The sequence below is a fragment of the Dermacentor silvarum genome, chromosome 10, assembly GCF_013339745.2.
Source record: "Dermacentor silvarum isolate Dsil-2018 chromosome 10, BIME_Dsil_1.4, whole genome shotgun sequence".
Taxonomy (NCBI): domain Eukaryota; kingdom Metazoa; phylum Arthropoda; class Arachnida; order Ixodida; family Ixodidae; genus Dermacentor; species Dermacentor silvarum.
In genome coordinates, this window is record NC_051163.1 from 126,692,389 (window position 1) to 126,707,144 (window position 14,756).

Here is a 14,756-nt window from a genome sequence, read left to right on the forward strand (position 1 = left end):
CTGCATGGTCTAGTTTTCCGTCCAGGAGGGTCCATAATTGGTCGGCGACGAATAGCGGCGTGGCTGGGGCGAAAGGGACCGACGGCGCTCAGGTGACGGTGAGCGAGCGGGACGACTGTCATCGATGGATACATCAGAGGTAGAAGGCTTACGGCGAGGCGAGTAGCGGCGAGGGTCGGCATATGGGCGAGGAGACGGACAGAAGTAATTCGAATACGGCGATATCCAGGAGGTGCGGCAGTGGCCAGCGACGTGGCCAATGCGGTGGAAACTGAAGCAAATGGGCTTGTCATCCGGAGTTCTCCACTCTGTAGGGTTGCGGTATCTGGGAGGGGAATACAGATCGCTGCGAGAAGCAGCTGTCGGCACCAGTCGGGCGTCAGGTCGGGATACGCCGCAGGCAGCAGGAAAACCGAGGTTGGCCAATTCTTGCTGCACAACTTCCTGAATGAGGGAGATCGCCGGGGCTGGTTAGTGAATGGTGGGGTCAAGTGGGCGTGGATGGAACGGGGCAGGACTTACAGCCTCTAGCTCGCGGCGAACAATACGTGTGACGGTCTCATTGGAAGGGGGTGAAGCGCTAAGGGCGACGCAGGACGACGTCGCAGCCATGTTAGGGAGCCGGAAGAACTGCGGAATGACGCGGCGGCTTTTGGCGAGCTCAAAACGGCGGTATTCCTTGACAATGACGTCGATGGTGGACACATTGTTGAATATCAACAAGTTGAGCGCATCGTCCGCGATCCCTTTGAGAATGTGGCCTACCTTGTCAACTTCGACCATGTTCTCGTCGACTTTCCGGCAAAGAGCGAACACGTCCTGTATGTATACGAGACATACGATTTAGTGGAAGACTCTACTCGGGTAGCAAGCTCTTTTCTTGCAGCCAGCTGCCGACTGGTCGGATTTCCAAAAAGGTCGCGGAGCTTCTCCTTGAAAGCGTCCCAGCTAGAGATCTCCTCCTCGTGTGTCAAGAACCAGACACGAGGTGTTCCGCCCAAGTAGAACAGGACATTCCCTATCATTATGGTAGGGTCCCAGTGGTTGTTGCAGCTAACAAGCTCATAGATGCCGAGACAGTCATTAACATCGGCGTTATCTTGGCCGGACAATATGCCAGGATCGCGGGGAGTGGCAACCGTGACGTACGTTGTGGTTAGAGTCTCAGTAGTAGCAGCAGACGAGGTGTCGTCACCGGGAGCGATGGGGAAAAGCTGGACGGTGCGGCCGCTGCGGAGCTCCGTGGCGAGGACGGGGAACGGCACGCTCTACAAAAATGTTACGCGAACGAAGGTTTAAGTGCTGGAGACTATTTACAAAATATATTTACAAAGGATAGATAGTTCAGCCGACAGCTCTAGAGCAAGAAGCGCAGTTCGTCTTCTTCGTCTTGGCGCCGGCGCGCATCGTCCAGAAGAAACATGCAATATGCATATATCAATATCATTAGCAATTTCGATGACATAGTAAAAGCAGCGGAAGAATTCTATACTGACCTGTACAGTCCCGGAACAGCCGAGGTACTTTCATTCGAAGTAGTGATGAACAGGATGCAGAGGCTCCTTCTATAACTAGCGATGAAGTTAAAAGGGCCTTGCAAGATTTGACCAGGGGAAAAGCTGCTGGAGAAGATGGAACAGTCGCATTAATTAAAGATGGAGGAGATATCATGCTTGAAAACCTTGCGGCTCTTTATACGCAATTCCTCACGACTTGCAGTGTACCAGAGAGCTGGAAGAACACCAACATTATACTAATCTATAAGAGAGGAGACGTTAAAGAATTGAAGAAAATAAGACCCATTAGCTAGCTTTCAGTATTGTATAAAATAATCACCAAGATATTTCCAATAGAATCAGGGCAACATTTAGCTTCAGCCAACCAAGAGAACAGGCTGGCTTCAGGAAAGGATATTCTGCAATAGATCACATCCATGTCATCAATCAGGTAACCGAGCAATCTGCGGAGTAAAATAAAGCTCTCTATATGGCCTTCATAGATTATGAAAATGCATTTGATTCAGTAGAGATACCAGCAAACATAGAAGCATTGTGTAATCGAGCAGTACAGGAGTCATACGTGAGTATCTTGGCAAATATCTACAAGGATTCTTCAGCTACCATGGTACTCCACGAGAAAAGTAGAAAGTTACCTATCAATAAAGGTAGCAGGCCAGAAGACACAATCTCCCCAATGGTATTCAATGCATGTTTAGAATAAGTATCCAAAATCACAGACTGGGAAGGCTTAGGAGTGAGAGGATCGAGGGCAATTATCTCAGCAACCTTCGCTTTTCAGATGACATTGACCTATTCAGCAACGATGGCCAGGGACGAATTATAACAAATGATTGATGTCCTTAACCGATAAAGTGTAAGAGGGGTGAAAGATTAATATACAGGAGACATATAATGTTCAATAGCCTGGCAATAGAACAAGAATTCAGGATTTCCAGTCAGGCTTTAGAGTCTGTAAAGGAGTACGCTTATCTAGGTCAATTACTAACAGGGGACCCTGACCATGAGAAAGAAATTTACAGAATAAAATTGGGTTGGAGTGCATATGGCAGGCATTGCCAAATCCTGACTGGGAGCTTACCACTGTCGTTGAAAAGAAAAGTGTACAATCATTGTATTCTACCGGTACTAACATATGGGGCAGATCTTGGAGGTTAAAAGAAGTTCGAGAACAATTTAAGGACCGCACAACAAGCGATGGAACGAAAAAAAGTTATGAATAACGTTCAGAGACACGAAGAGAGCGGTGTGGATCAGAGAACATACGGGGATAACAGATATTCCAGTTGACCATATGATGATGATGATGAAATAAACTTTAATTTTCGAGACGGCGTTCCCGAGCGTTTGAGCTGTGGATCACTCTAGGTGGGAGGGTCCCTCATTCCAGGAATCCTCTGGCCGCGATAGCATCCCGGGCTCTGGCGACAAGACGTCGTTGTTCGTCCAGGGCCGGGGTGGAGATCTTGGCCTCCCACGTCTCGGCGAGGAGGTTCACGTCTTCGGACGTTGTATGTTCGGTAACGGCATCTTCGGGGCGCCACGGGCACTCGAGTAGCAAATGAGCCAGAGTGTCTGGCACGGCGCAGATCGGGCAGTTGTAGGTGTGTAGTGTCGGGTGGATGCGATGTATGAGGATCCCATGGGTGTACGTATTGCTCTGCAGTCTTCGGAATGCGGTACTTTCCTCTTTCGTCAGTTTTGAATGAGGTGGCGGGTACACCCTGCGTCCCAGTCGGTAGTGTTGGAGGATGGCGTTATACGTGGGGGGTATTGTCTCCGCTTCCGCTGCATCACCAGGTGGTCGGGGGTCTCGCGAGGCGGCGAGAGAGGCCCGGTTGACGTGATCGCGGGCCGCGGCGTGTGCCGCTTCGTTTCCCTCAAGCCCCTCGTGCCCTGGTACCCACGTGACGCAGGTGTAAGGGAGCGGAGTGCTTCTTTTCTGCAGAATTTTTACTGCTTCCACCGATATTCGGCCTCTCGTGTAATTGCGTACTGCGGATTGGGAGTCCGTGAAGACTGCGACCGCGTTCGTGCTCGTGGTGGTGGCGAGGGCGATCGCCGCTTCTTCCGCTGTCTCCGAGTTCCGCAACCTGGCTGTGGTGGATGCCAGTTCTTTGCCTCTCGAGTCAACCACACTCAGGGCGTAAGCGGTTCTTCCCGGGTATTTGGACGCATCTACGTAGCGAGCATCTGGATCGTGTTTGTGGCGTCTTCGGATGGCGTCGACTCGAGCGAGCCGGCGTCCCCGATGATGCTCGGGATGCATGTTGCGCGGTAGTTTGTCGATGCTCAAGGATTCTCTTAGGCATGGCGGTATCTTGACCTTGCGGTCCGCGTAGGAGATGTAGCGTCCTCCGTAGCCGAGGCGCGCAAGGACCGATCTGCCCGTCGGCGTGAGCTTCAGCCTCTCGAGTTGGTTGATTTTCTGGGCTTCCACCAGCTCTTTCCAGGTGTTATGAGCACCCATTTTGAGAAGTCGGGTGGTAGATGCCACGGGTGGTAGACCCATGGCGAGCTTCGTAGCTTTGCGGATGATGACATTGAGCTTGTCGACTTCGCAATTCTTGAGAGCCAGGTACGGGGTTGCGTACGTTATTCTGCTGGTCAGTAGAGCTTGAATGACTCTCAGGGTGTCTTGCTCCTTGAGGCCACTGCGTCGATTGGCTACTCTCCTTATGAGGTGTGTGAGTTGGGAGATTGTGCGTTGGAGCTGTGGGAGCGTGGCGACTCCTGATCCATCTCGGTGCAGGTGCAAGCCTAGTACTCGAAGCGAGGCGACCTTCGGTATTTGGATCCCGTTGAGCGTGACGCATGGGTCTGGAGCTTCGCAGATGGGAGGTCTACCCCTCGTGCGTGCCTTGAGTACGAGTAGCTCCGATTTCTCAGGTGCGCAGTGGAGGCCGCAGCTATCAAGGTAGTGCTCGATAACATCAACCGCTTCTTGAAGGCAACGTTCTTGCTCTCCGGTGCTCGTTCCTCGCGTCCAGAGCGTGATGTCCATAAACGAAAAAAAATGGAGCTGGGCAGGCCATGTAATGCGTAGGATGGATAACCCGTGGACCATTAGAGTTACAGAGTGGACACCAAGAGAAGCGAAGCGCAGTCGCGGACGGCAGAAAACTAGGTGGGGTGATGAATTTGGGAAATTTGCAGGCACAAGTTGGAATCAGCTAGCGCAAGACAGGGGTAATTGGAGATCACAGGGAGAGGCCTTCGTCCTGCAGTGGACATAAATATAGGCTGATGATGATCTTGATGAGGTTCCACAAAATTGGGTTTAAAGGTGATCCTTGTGGTGTACCTTGAAGTAATTGAAATTCAATAGATTGGGAAGGTCAATCATATCTGATGCTTCTTCTGTGGAGAAGGTATGTAATTATCTGAAGTATGTAGTTTGGAATTTTGAAGTGTTTCAGGTCGTTTATGACTCCCATTGTTTCTACGCTACCAAAAGCGTTTTTTTATATCTAGGGATAACGTAACTATGTTTAGTTTATCAATTATTGCTTTGTCAACAATCATCTTGATATTATTCAATGCATGTATTGCTGATGTTCCGTACGTAATGCCATATTGGTGACTATGAATAAGCTTATCACTATGTAAGTGATGATATATTCTATGCTATATTAATTTTTCCTATATTTTCCCGAATATTGAATTGATGGCAATGCTTCTTAAATTGTTTGCCTAAGTCCTTGTGTTGCTCTGCTTCGGTGACAGAACTATTGCAATTTTCTCCGTGCAACTAGAAAATATTTTAATTTTAGTGCAGCATTAAGTATAAAATGAAAAAAGACGCTTTATGTTTATTATAAAGTGTTTGCAACAAGGACCTCCTAATATTATCTGGTCCTGGTGCTGTTCATTCTTTAATATTTCGAATAACATTTTTATTTCATCTTCATTGAAAGGTATTTCTTCCTCTTGTATTTCATTAATAATAAGAACATTGTTTGTTAAGTAGTCTGTCTCAACTACCAAACGGGTACAGTACATCGAAGAACGACGCGCGCCTACAGTGTTTGCCCGTGCCGTTCCTCCAGTCATTCTTAGCCGGAGCAAGCGGTACATTACGCCGACACTCCCCGCATGTCCCCTCAGAAGTCGGATGCTTGGCGCACACCGGACGGCCGTCCTCTGCATCTGCTTCCACTGCGGTGAGAGATCATTTGTACCGCCAGTATCCGTACGGACGCCTTGCGTTGCACGGCTTTTCCGCCTACTCGCCGCCATCCCGACTTGGCCAGCAACCTCGTGACATTGAAGATGACCTGGCCCAACAGCGCGTGCCATGGCCTACCAGAGGCAGTCGCACTCGCCTTCGCCAAGGCGATTTTCACCGAGGCAGTTCGCCAAGGCACTCGCCTTCGCCATGGCGACCGTCCCCGACCGTCACCAAGTACCCACCGGGAAAACTAACCACAGCGGCCCTTGGAAGGGGAGAGGGGGGAAGGCCGCTGGCAGTCGGCGCACTGAAGACCTCCAATTGACGCGAACACGGAAGGGTACCGATCAGACGCCAACTGCAGCTGAACGATATGATCGGCTTTTGCTCGACATACCAGTGGTGATCGATGGTTACGCGGTTAGCGCTTTAGTGGATACCGGAGCGGAATATTCTACCTTAAGCGGGAAGGTGGCGACGTTTCTCGAGAAACTTACAACACCTTGGCATGGCTGGCAGATGCGGACTGCTGATGGTCATGTCGTAGCTCCACAGGGAAGCTGCATGACAAGAATTCAGATTCAAGGTTCGACATTCGTGGCGAGCTGCTTTGTCCTACGCGAATGCTTCTGCGACGTCATTCTCGCGGTTGACTTTCTACAGGAATACACCGCTGGTTATTGACCTACGGGGAGGTGTAGTAACCTTCTGAGTCAACCGAGCAATCGACAGGTACTACGACAAGCGATGTGACGACTCCCTTCGTGTTTCCGCCGAACGTGTTACACTTGCTCCACGAGCCAGTGTCCTAGTCGAAGTTATATGAGGTGGAATGCGCGAAGCTGAGTGGTCGCAGAAAGTGATTTACCGCATCTAGTGACTCAACCTGTAGGTGCGGCTAGGAGTGTGCTATAGCTTAGTGATGGCGGATCCCAGTTGCTTGTCACCAACCTCCGTAACGAGCATCGACACCTTTTCTGCGGATAGCGTTTGCCGACGAAATAGAAAACGTGGCTGATTACTTTGCCTTTGAGGCAGTGGGGATGACTGACAAGTCGCTGGGCAACATCGACATTATTCAGAGCTACCGAAAGCAACCAGGCATCACTGCGCGAGCTCTTGCTTGAATCAAGGGCGTGTTTCACAAGCTCGTCTAAGGTACGCGTGACTTCAATGACAAGGCACAGGATCATCACATACAACGACGCACGCCCGATACGCCGGCACCCTTACCGGGTGTCGGCAAACAAACACGAAGCGATCGGTACGGAAGTAGAAGAGATGCTTAAAGACACCGTTGTCGAACCTTCCAACATTTCATGGTTCTTGTCAAAAAGAAAGACGGAACGCTATGCTTCGGCTTCGACTACCGGAACCTCAACAACGTAATTAAAAAGGACGTTTACCCACTGCCATGTATCGACGACTCGGTAAATATACTGCGGCGCGCCCAGTATTTTTCGTTTCTTGATTTGAAAAGGAGGGACTGCCAGATCGAGGTAGACGAACGAGACGGCGAAAAAACTGTGACTGCAGACTGCCTCTATGAATATCCAGTACTGCCTTTCGGCTTGTGTTCAGCCCCAGAAACTTTCCAGAAAATTATGCATACTGTCCTTGCTGGACTGTCTCATGTATCTTGATGACGTAGTTCTATTTTCTGCAACATTTGAGCAACGTATTCATCACCTGAGGAATGTGCTAGAAGCGATCCGTTCGGCTGATCTCGCGCTTAAACCAGGAAAGTACCACTTTTATAATGAAGATCTCAAGTTTCAGTTTCGTTCGCAACAAGGCTGTCGCTATAGCAGCATTTACTCCTCCTGCCGAGAAGGCCGTGCGGCGCTTCCTGGGCTTGCGTGTGCATTGCTACGGACCAGTAGATAAGAGGACGAAGAGGCCAGTGTTGTAAAGACGACCACAACGATTGGAGGCTAGCACGGGCTGTTGCTTTTTGGCCAAGTGCAGCGCATTCACTTGCAAATATAGCTTGTGGTCCGAGTCTTCCCACGTAACATATTTGGTGGAGGTGGACGTTACCTGTCCTCGCCACAGAGCTCCGCAGTGGACGGTACATCGAGCCTTCCATCATGGCTCCCGCAGATGACTGCATGGACTGCACGACTCAACCGGCTCGGACACCTGCTGCCATTCCGATGACCTACATCGCATTCTACGCTCCCGTGATGCTGGCGTATTCCCAGAGAAAGATGAGGAAGACATTGAGGACTGGATCAGCCTGTACGAATGCGTCAACGCCAATAACCGGTGGGACCCTACTATCATGCTCGCCAACTTAGTATTTTACCTCGGTGGCACACCTACACTATAGTGTAGGAGACACGAAGATGAGCTCATCAGTCGGGATACGCTTAAACAAAGGCTGCGAGACTAGTTCGGCAACCCTTACAGTCAACGACTTGCCACGAAGAAGGCGTTATCTAGCCGCGTTCAGATGTCAACATAGTCTTACGTCACGTACATCGAAGACCCCTTGGCTATGTGCCGCACGGTTAACACACACATGACTGAGCAAGACAAGGTATAGTGGTCGCGATATACGACGCCTATAGAACGCCGCGTGTATACGAGCGGCGGACCACACGTCAGCACGCAACGAACTCAGAGGTGCAATCTGTGTTTATTTCAGTCGTCTTGCGCAACGCTGTGCAGGCGCTGCAATCGGGAGCTGGGATGCCTCGATGCCAGCGCCGACGGTGGCACTGCATCGAGGCACCCTAATCGGGAACGTGCTTAGGGCGCGCCCCTACAAGGCTCCCCCCGTGGAAGACAAGGATGTTTCATTAGGTGAGTTTCGCGCCGATTCAAACGTTTAACTCTCGGGAAGCGGAACCGACACCGATGAGTTCGGCATGTGCGCAGGTTTTACGCGGTCGATCGCTACAACGACCGCGCGGCCGTTTACTGTCACAGTGAAGATCTTGTCGGTACGCCCAAGCACCTTGAAAGGGCTTTCGTACGGTGCCGTAAGAGATGGCCGGATGTATTCGCGTTGCACAAAGACTTTACTTGATGAAGCAAGGTCTCTGCTTACGAAGACATCGTAGGTGGACAGTTGTCTTGCGGGCGTTGGTCGCAGACGTTGACACAGGTGCCGAGGCCGCTCGATGCAGTCAGGCGGCGACAGGTCGGAAACAGGAGCCGGGGCGAAGAATTCACCGGGCAGGCGAAGGGAGGTGCCATACACCATTTCAGCTGCAGTGCACCCGATGTCTTCTTTAATCGCTGACCGAACTCCGAGCATCACGAGGGGAAGCTCGTCAACCCATGAAGTTCGGGCTTTGCGAGCGATGAGTATCCGGTTCTCACCTGGACGAAAACCTCCGAGCCGCCGCCAGAGGCACCGGCAAAAGTCACGGACGCCGCGCGCGTTCGGTGCGAATGCGGGCAAAACGCTGACGGCGTTGACAACAGTTGCTGGTGCTGCTACATCGGCCCCCGGCTATTGAAGAGGCCCGGTGAAAGTCGGTAGTCTGAACGATATGAATCACGGTGTTGTACTGTGGCCGCTGTCGTACCGTGGCCGGTGTCACACCGAGGCGGTGTCGTACCGAGGCCGGTGTGATACCATGGCCGGCATGCTCGTACCGTGGCCGGTGTGCTCGCACCGTGGGCGGCGTGCTCGTACCGTGGCTGGCGTGCTCGTACCATGGCCGGCGTGCTCGTACCCTGGCCGGTGTGCTGGAACGTGGCCTGGTGAGCGCCGTGGTCTGTGAGCGCCGTGGTCGAATCACGTACGTACGTCCGGGTCAACAAGCTACAGTGGTCGCAATATACGACGCCTATAGAACGCCGCGTGTATACGAGCGGCGGAACGCACGTCAGCACGCAACGAACGCAGAGGTGCAATCTGTGTTTATTTAACGCGTATTACGCAACGCTGTGCTGGCGCTGCAATCGGGAGCGCGCTTAGGGCGTGCCCCTACTACTGTGCCTAGAATATACGTAAGCATATTCTAGGCATTGTACCCCTACAGAAGGTTTCCCACATTCCCACAGGTATCGCCGGTGACGCCTTCCACTTGTTCGTCTTCGATAACGTGGCGATGGTGGACGCAGTAAGTAGTCAAAGAGTGCCACCGCGGGGAGCTCGCAAAAGGCCGACGAAGCGACCAGCAGTTCGCCCGTCTACCAAACACCGCGGCGACATGTTGCCGTGCTGACGCTCCCCATACCAACAACACTGGCGATGTTACCCGTATGGTCCGGCGAGAGAGTGAGGCCGCCTGTCCGGCTGCCTTCGAATCCAGCTCCTCCAACACACCTGCTGCCACCGCTGGTGCACCAACATGGGTCTTCACTCCATCTGCTCGGCCCAACGCCCTGACGCCCGCCCTCTCGGAAATACTTCTCGGAAATTGCAGAACCCCTGTTCGGCGCCTTGGCCTGTGTGTGAGGTTGCTGAGCCGGTATTGTGGTCCGTACAAAGCGCATGAGCTGCATTGGTGACGTGAACTACGAAATCATTGCGCACAGTAGGGCACAAACACGGCGTAGACAACAACCTAGCCCTGACATAGTTCCCGTCGTAGGCATGAAACCATATGTTGCACTTTCGTGATTTTTTTCCATTTATTCATTTTTGTATTTACGACGCCATTTGGGGTTACCTCTCCATTTCTTGAGACTGTGTACGCCACGCTTCACCTCTGCTGCACTTCTGCCTTTCCTGTAGCTGTCACTGTGTTCTATGGCCACGTTCCTTTTTTTCCTTTTCTTACATCACTGCTTGAGCATCGAGCCGATGCTCTCTCCGAGGAACGGGGGAATGCCACCAGCAGTAATGGGCACAGGGCAAGAGAGGGTAGGGAAGGACAAGAAGAAAGAAAGGCGCGTGCAACCCACCCCGCTCCATAGCCAGGTCCCACCATCGTGTTTTTGAGGAGCCAGCTGCTCTTAATAAAAGTAACGAGTTTCCTTTCTAGAAACGCGACAACATACACGATGAAACCCGCTGATTGGACGTTTTGAGACCCAATAAGAACTTTCCTATCAAAAGTCAGGCCCCTATTTCAAAAATGAACTTAAAAAAAAGTGCAGATTAATTAACTGTTTCATTGGTACTAAAAATTATCTTGGTGCCAGAAGAAAAAAAATTATGAGGCTTTCCGTGCCAAATCACAACCAGATTAGGAGGCAGGCCGCAGTGAGGGACTCCGGAATAAATTGGACCACCTGGCGTTCTTTAACGTGCAGATAAATCTAAGTACACGGGTGTGTTTTCGCATTTTACCATCAAAATGCGAACGCCGGGGCCAGGATTTCATCACGCGACCTCGTGCTTAGCAGCCTAACACCATAGCCACTAAGCAACCACGGCGGGTGGTGCCGGAAGAGAAGGGTCGAGGGAATATGGCAGGCCTTTTAACCGTAAAATGTACTAGTCTGTTTCAACAGACTCACACATTCTTTTGAGACACCACGTGTATTTCCCCACGTATTTCTTGGTCACTCTGTTCCTCAGTTTAAAATTTATTCAACGAATGAATGGTAGGCAGTGTTATTGTATAGGTTGTGAACTCTTCATTACCTACTTTCTTCTCCATGCATAGAGTTCTTTCATAGAGTTTCAGTTATTCAGGAAATGCTGCAAGTTCTCGTGAGGGCACCATCAGGCTAGTTGAGCATGCCTTAGTCTTTTCTTCGAGCTGTATTATTGACGCTCGGGGTAAATAAAAATATTATCACTTGTTCTGTATCAACCGAGCAGGCGACTCTAGGCAACTCTGGGTACCTACAGCCGACTTGCACCCAAACAACGAATGAAGCTTGAAAGCTACTTTATAAGTTCATTCAAGTCAGCCCATCAGTTTCTGCACACATAAGCGGCAATATTCGAAGTCATGAAGCGAATCTTATTTGAATGTCTCGTTTACGTTACAGATACTCAAAGGCAGCAAGTACCCCAACGAAGTTGCCAGGCATCAGCAAGAGCTTCTGGCCATGAGAGGGTACCACCTCATATTCGATGCAAGTACCTTTGTTCTCGCATAATATTGATTTCAGCTAGCGCCCTCGACATTCTCGCCATAGATAGTGATGATGATATTCCGGAGCACGAAGAGAAAATACGATGCTTACGTTTATAATTAGAAACACTGCACTTACAAATCGCTTTTCTTTTTAACGCTTCTTGTTTTTTTACACACTGCTTTTCCCTTCACATAAGCCGCTGAGATGACTACCTGTAAAACAGCGAAAACGAAAATATTCAGAGACAGCGCAACTACATTTGCGAAGAACTCCTGAGATAAGAACAGCTAACTTTAAGCATTCATAAAGAAATCATGAGAAATCTTACCACCTCATATAAAATTCATGAAAAAACGAAGTTTCCTTTATTTATTATTGCATCATGTATATATTGCTACATGCATATTGCATGCTTCTTGTGGAGGAAGCGCGCGGGTGCCCCGACGAAGAATACGAACTGCTGCTTGGTCTCGAGCGGTCTGCTGAACTGACCACTGAACAACGCTGAGGTTGTTTTTATAAATGTAAATTCTAAATAGCCTTGGTTGTTTAATCCCTCGTTTGCGTAACATTTTGGTGGAGACTGGTGCTCCCAGTCCTCGCCACGCAGTTGCGCAGCTTTCCACCATGGTTCCCGGTGACATCTCGTCTGCATCTATACCTGTGACTCCAATAGCGTACGTCATGGTTACCAATCCCAGTGATCCTGGCATATTCTCCGGCGAAGATAGTGTTGACCTTGAGGACCGGCTCAGCATCTATCAGCATGTTTAAGCATGTTAGCCAGTACAACCGCTTATACCATGCCATAAAATGGCAGAAAACTTAATAGTCTACTTGGGCCGAACACTGCGTGTGTGATTCCGGACGCACAAGGACGAGCTCTCTAGCTGGAAAGCCTTCAAGGAGAAGCACCGCAACCTCTTTGGAAATCTGACCGGTGGTCAACTGCCTGCAAAGAAAGAGCTTGCTACCCGAGTGCAGTCTTCCACTGAATTGTATGTCTCGTATACACAAAACGTGCTCGCTCTTAGTCGCAAAGTCGACGAGAAAACGGCCATGGTTGACAAAGCAAACCACATTCTCAAATGGATCGCGGACGACACGTTCTACTTGATGAACTACAACATTGCTTCTACCATCGACGTTATTATCAAGGAATGCCGCCGCTTCGAGCTAGCCAAAAAAAACACCGCATATCCACGGGGTGAATGATGATGAGTGGGCGAAGCTCCGGAGGGAATCATCGGTAAACCGTGAATCTTCCGTGTAATTCGCCCAGTCTCGCTGCACTAGATCGAATGATTGACTTCCACCAATGACACGCGCCATATGCGACGTCATTTCTATTTTATAACAGCGCCCTTTATTATAATTGTACCTTTATTATAATGTGCGCTTCGTGGCTTAGTGGTTAGCGCCGCGCGTTCGGAAGCGAGGGGTCCCTGGTTCGATTCCGCGCTACGGACACAACTTTCGGAGTTTTTTTTATTGCGATAGCACACTCCGAAGCAGATTTCTGCCGTCGGCGTCGCCGTCGTCGTCGCCGTCGCCGTGAGGTTCCGTATGACGTCAATGGAGATGAAATCGTCGCCGCGCGCCGAACGCTGTATGTGCGAGTGAAAGGGCGCGAGGGCCGCGCGCTTTCACGGGGAGTGAACGCACGGCGGAGAAGAAACGCGCGTTCTGCGCCGTGCTCCCTTAAGGGCTGCAGAAGTAGGCGTCTCTTTCCTGCTTTACAATCACCATATATGCAGAGCAAACGCGCCTTCTTCCGACGCGCGAGCGGCCGTGGGGGAGGGGGGGGGGAGGGAAGGGAGGCGATGTTTAGCTGCGGCACCAAGTGCCTATTTATATATATCAGAGACTCCGGCAACAGTCACCAACGCCGCACGCATTTTGAGCGAACGCGGGCAAAACGCCGACGGCGTCGACAACAGTTCTGCGTGTTGCCGGTGCTGCTGCATGTCCAAGTTTATACAGCTGATAAAGCTAATATCATTACTCCGTATAGCTCTCTACAAATTTGCTATCGCAATTGATTCTTCGCCTTTCAGGTGAAACTGCGACAACTTTTTTTCATAAAAGTAGACGTGGCTACCTACTACGACGACGACGACTACTACTACTACTACTACTACAGAGGAGGGACAGACCCACACCCTAAGGAGCTTCGCCCCTAAAAAAATGCCGTAACGCGCTAGCACAAACGCGCTAGAAACGCGCAGTCTTTCGTTAATGTTGGGTATTTATTGTCGTCGTGGTGCGTGTGTCCATGTGCGCTTCGTGGCGTAGTGGTAATTCCTTCGTCGGCTCTCGCGCGCGTCGGACGCTGGGATCATGTGCTCTCTCCGAGCGGTGTCAGCGGCCACAGGCCGTGGTTCTACTGTTTCTGCTGAAGACTACAAGGTTATTCTGCCTCAATTGCCAACTGGAAATATGTCCTTGAACACTGTTCTTCTGCATTGTGATGTGTCTGCCAGGCCATATCGAATCAACGACTTCGAGGAAGAATGTGAGCGACTACAAATAGTCAAGGATGTGGTGTCGATAGGTGCCTACCAGATGAATCATGTATGGGCATTGACGACACATTCAATGGCCGCGAAGCAAGTGCTCGTAGAAGCAAGGGAACTGTGCATCAAAGGTAAAAGATGCCTTGTCATCGACCCCAACGACAGTCAGGTGAGAGTCAAGCTTCATTGGCTTCCTTACCATATCAGCGACGATGCCATACGAAAAGCACTGGAATCGTTTGGAAAAATTGAGGAAGTGAGCAGGGAGACGTGGCTGACCGGGAATTTCAAGGGAGCCCAAACCTCATCAAGGTCGGTGATTTTGAAACTGAAGCACGGATTTACTGTCAAGATGCTCCCGCATCAGATTCGTACACAGGGCAACAACACTCTTGTAATTGTGCCTGGAAGACCACCGCTGTGTCTAAGATGCAAGAGATCGGGCCATATAAGAAATGATGACGGTGTTCTGAATGCCGCAAGTTTGGCCATGAAGCCGACGACTGCAGGAAAACATACGCGACTATGACACGGGAAGATGGCGACAACGACGATACA

The 14,756-nt window shown here is 50.6% G+C and overlaps 1 long non-coding RNA gene across 1 annotated transcript in view; it reads left to right on the plus strand.

Annotated features, from left to right (window-relative positions):
* The window catches only part of LOC125940764 (uncharacterized), an 87,551-nt gene extending 75,871 nt beyond the window's left edge, over positions 1–11,680 (plus strand). Inside the window, exon 4 of the long non-coding RNA XR_007463971.1 lies at positions 11,593–11,680. This is a non-coding gene — a long non-coding RNA (uncharacterized LOC125940764). The remainder of the gene's footprint in view (positions 1–11,592) is intronic.
* The last annotated feature ends 3,076 nt before the right edge of the window (positions 11,681–14,756 follow it).